Source organism: Helianthus annuus, chromosome 8 (genome assembly GCF_002127325.2).
Source record: "Helianthus annuus cultivar XRQ/B chromosome 8, HanXRQr2.0-SUNRISE, whole genome shotgun sequence".
In the NCBI taxonomy this organism is placed as follows: domain Eukaryota; kingdom Viridiplantae; phylum Streptophyta; class Magnoliopsida; order Asterales; family Asteraceae; genus Helianthus; species Helianthus annuus.
Genome location: NC_035440.2, coordinates 106,110,408 through 106,115,264, shown reverse-complemented (window position 1 = coordinate 106,115,264; position 4,857 = coordinate 106,110,408). Strand labels below are relative to the sequence as shown.

Genomic DNA, 4,857 nt, shown 5'->3' with positions numbered 1-4,857 from the left:
ACAGGCGTAGTTTAAGAACTGTGACTCATCCAGGTAAAAGCCACAACCCCTAAACTTGGATGACCTCATAACTCTTACGCAACATGAAACCGTAGCATACCGTGCCAGATCCTTAATTCCCTGAAATACATGTAAGTTGGAAAAATCAACAAAAATGTTGAGCGAGTTCATGTGTAGTGAGTATGTAAAACCTTTGTAAGTATAAAATCCTGGTATGTAGCAAATAAGGAAATAAGGAGATCACCAATGGTTTGCAAGGCCATTGATATGTGTGAAGTGCAGTAGGAAGACTCAAACCTAGCAGATTTTTGCGTCAGGTACCAAGTCACCCCGAGGTCCGTACTGTTGGGCCTGGGGCTGGGCTCGCTACACCCAGATAGATCTACCGCTAAAGACCCTCGGTCCTACACTGAGGATTAATGGCCTCCAGTTCCCGCCTACCCACTCACATGATCTAAGTAGTAACCCTCCTTACGCTAACCATACCATGTATAAAGTATTCGTAAACATTGTAACATGTATTTCACCCCCGCAGATTAGAAACTGAAAACAGTTTAAGAGAAAAGGGGGGACATGAACTCACTGAGGTGCATCTCGAAATAGAAATCTCCCAGTTAACCTGCTGCGTAACGACCTACACGTACTAACTTCTATTAGACGGACGGCCTTGCCTTAGCTTAAGGTTTAAGTTTTGGGAAATAGTTAGGCAACTATTTCGTGTTTACACTTCTTAATTATGCATTAATTATATTCCTTCCCAAGGATGGGGGTTTTAATACATGTGCGTTTATATAATTCCAAGACTTCATTATTAAGTCCCACTTAATAAAATATACCTTAATTCATTCGTCCAAAACATTCTATCTCCAAAACATAAATATTTTTCCCAAAAATATTATATTTTATTCCATATAATTTTTCCCAAAATAATACTTTTATCAAAATACGCTTTTAAGAGTATTTTTCCGAAAATACGTAAGTTACATTTTAAGGTTCATGTGGTAACAATAATACCGGTGTAACTTAAATATTTATTGTGAGGGCATTAGTATTATTTTGGAGTCGTTAATATTCAGTATGTTCCAGTAATATTATTTTTACTCTAAAAATAATATTTATGTAGTTCACAAAATAATCATAAAATTCACACAAGTGCTATTATGAAAAATATATATTCTAAATATATATTTTAGCAAGTTTTATTTATGAAAATTCCACCTCCGACACTTGGAAGTTTTGTAATAAAAATCCATGGCGAATTTTATTTGGAAAGACAAGTTAAAAATATATTCATAACACTTGTTATAAAAATATTTCCAAGTGTTATATTTCTGGAAAAATTTCGCCAGAGTTTCCTCTGTAACTGGAGGTTGCCACGCTTATTAGCGTATCATTTTCTTTTCAAAATTCAATCAACAATTTTCAACCATCATCATCAAACAATATTTAAACATTAAACTAGTCAAAAGAAATATAAATCGCAAACACATGAACTTGTGAGTTGTGTGAAAATACGTAGTAATCTTCCAATATTTTTAGTAGATCTTTCTATCTTTAAAAATAAAGTCGGTTTCTTGAAATCTTTATTTTTAAAGAAAATGCATCTTTACAACTTCTTAGTCAAAAACTACGGAAATATTTCTTTTGTTAAAACCTTTTGTCACACAAGTGTTTACACACTTGTTTGTTCCCAAAAAGCTTTTGTTTCAAGAAAGATCCGGCTTTTAAACGCGACTGCATCTTTCACTTGGTTCTTCGAAAATACCACTTGTAGATCTTTAGATCTACTAGTTTTGAACTCCATTTTACAAGAAAAATCACTTTTACACAAGTTCATGTTCATAAGTAGTAGAGTCATCATCTTACCATTTTCACACTTTACATAACACTAGTTCATGTTTCATGAACATGACCTAGCCTGGTTAGATGACGATCCGTTCTACTACTAGCATCAAACAACATAAAATAATCATTACTAAACAAGATTCATGAGTTTTACACCATTATTTACTCTTTAACCACCATATTCATCATACTTTTAAGTCTTTAAGCTTTGATCTTTAGTGTTCACGAATTTTATCCGTTGAATTTCTTATTAACCACTTCAAACATGAACAAGAGAGTGTTTAGAATCACTTACAACTAGCTCAAGGCTAGGGAAGAAATCAAGCGAAAACAAGGTGGTTAATAGCGATGTAGAGAGGTCCTTGTGATTCCGTAAGCTCCGGGTCTCCTTGTATGAACCCTTTCACCTTTGTAAGTAAGTGGAATTGCAAGATCAAGATTGAATGATGGTGAGGTGGGTATGGTTGTGTTCCGCCGAGATATCAAGGGAAGAGGGAAAGAGAGTAACTTGCTAAGTGTTGAGTTGAAGTGAAGTGGTGATCTCATGGTCACATTTATAGACCATATTCTCTAGTTAACCATTAGATATTATGTCATCAAGATATGAGGCAAGTTTGATTAAATTAATCAAAAGTGTAAGGGGGGGTGTCCCAAATGGGACCGATTTTGGTCGGGGGGGGGGGGGGGGGGTAATTGGTTGGAATTTAACTAGTTAGTTAGTGATTAGTTTGATTAGTTAAGAGTTTTAATTAGTTACTAGTGTGTTATGGGTTATAACGGGTGTTAGGGTATTCGGGGACCCTAACTGGCTCAGAAAAGGAAAAACAGTGTCATTGACAATATTTTTATGTTCCGGGTAAAGTCCGGTTGTTTGGTTGGATACTGATCCGTTAAAGTGTCAAACAAAGCTTTAAAGTGTCTTTAATATTATTTTTAGGGACACAATGAATTCCTGACACTTTGGAAAGCGTCTAGTATTATTTTCCCATGTTTTTTTTCACTTTGCTAGTTAGCTTAAATGCTGAATTTTGTTTTAAAGTGCAGAATTTTGTGTTCAAATCATGTTTTAGGCACATCCGGTCACTATAACTTTCACCTAGTGACGCAGTTCTACAATCCTCACCTCCCTACACTACCTACTAGTGTAGTAAACTATTCCCGGCTCATACTGGCCTTAGAGACAGTGTCTGTCTAGTGCCGGCTATGTCAGCACGTTTACTGGGTTATCCGTTCATTGTACTACTGTGCTATTGTGCATCAAGTTTGTCACTATAGTTCGGTGTAAATAAATGGAGTGACAGCAATAAGGTATGATGCAAGTATATGTATGTATCAGAAATCACGTAGCAGTTTAATCACAACTGTAAGCACGCACAGTAATTAAGCATTAATTAAATATTAATTAATTCGTACGGATACCTGATTTGGTGAGGGTTGTCACAATTTGGAGCTGTGTCAGGGTTAGCCAATCTTTGTTGAATATCTTGTTCACACTTGCCCAACATTCTTTCGTCGATTGGACTAAATGCACCGCCATCTTCACGAACGTATTTTTCTGTATCGATAACAGATTTCACAAAATCAATCCCACGAACTTAGCATGTCTAGTTTTGGTTAATATTAGTTAGTTTTATTTAATCACTTTGTGCACATCACACACCTCGTGTCTTGGCACTACAGGACAAACCAAGCTTCTAGAAGATTTGCCCAGATCCAGCCAGTGACGGATCCAGGAATTTTTTCCAAGAGGTTCACTTTTTTTAATGTTTCAATTTCATATGTCCGAACATAAAAAAAATTCGGGTCGGATAAGGTTCATCACATAATAAAAAATACGATATAACTATGAAAGAAAGCATCTTCATGATAAATTTGGGCTGGATTAGTTGCACAAAGAAAAATAGACTTTTTATGCAATTTTCGAAAACTATCTATTTATCAATTTTCATCATTACAGAGTATTTAAAATATTGATCAAGATTCAGTAATTTGTTATCATACAGATATATTTAAAAGAGACATATAAAAAACACTATTTATTATTGAACTAACCTCCCAAAGATCATAGCGGCAAGCGTAGTTGTGCCATAAGAAAGAGCAGATTCAAGAACACATGACCGCGCAAATGCAACATCTGCCTCTGCAAACAACCTCGTGACTGCTTTTTTAAGTTCCATTGGAAAATTAGCATCATCAACAATGATTCTTGGCAAATTATCACGAACAAACTTTAATGCACCCTTTCCTCCATGCCCATCAAACACCTAATTTTACCCAAAAGAACACATTTTATACTATTGGAATATACTAAAGAACAGGGAATAAACATTCCCCTTTTTAAATCAATTACAACCAAGAAATAAACTTACTTACCCTGTAAGATGAGACGGTTTCTTCGCCAAGAAATTAATTATCCATCAAACGGTTTCTTTGCCTAGAAATTGTTATATTTCTCTTCTAAAACATTTGTATCTTCACAAATGCTCTCCATCTGATAAAAATTGCAATAAGACTATTGGTATTAATCATCTATTATATGGTTTTGAATTTTTTTAACAAGATTTTCAGAATTGTATGAAGTTTATTCACCTTCAAGACTTCCCCTAATTTTCTTGATCTTAAATGAATCTCTTTGCTTTTTTAATATAATAACATTCGAAAGACTACAAATTAACATCACCAATTATAATTTCAAAAACATTAAAACACAAGTTAAAACATTAGCATCCCTATTTCCTAAATCCTAAGTTTCTATAAAAAAGATTAAGATTTAACATCAATAAATTCTAAGATATAACATCACTAATCATAGATTGAATCTAAAAATCTACAAACTAAAAGTTAAAATCAACAAACCTTAGAGAGTGACCAAGGGAAACTGTAAGAGAAGGGGCTGGAGTGGCTCCGGGCTCCGGCGACCGGCGGCTGCTGGACGGACGAGGACAATGTGTGCAGTGGTCATGTGTCTGTGTGAGTTTACGTTTGGTATTGGGGGTAAAGGAATAAACACTA

The 4,857-nt window shown here is 34.9% G+C and overlaps 1 long non-coding RNA gene across 1 annotated transcript; it reads right to left on the bottom strand.

Moving 5' to 3' along the window:
• Positions 1-4,857, bottom strand: LOC110871415. The gene is made up of 5 exons (XR_002553718.2): positions 4,702-4,857; positions 4,219-4,336; positions 3,898-4,109; positions 3,265-3,400; positions 1-120 (listed from the first exon to the last, which is right to left on the bottom strand). It is a non-coding gene; the product is annotated as an uncharacterized LOC110871415 (long non-coding RNA).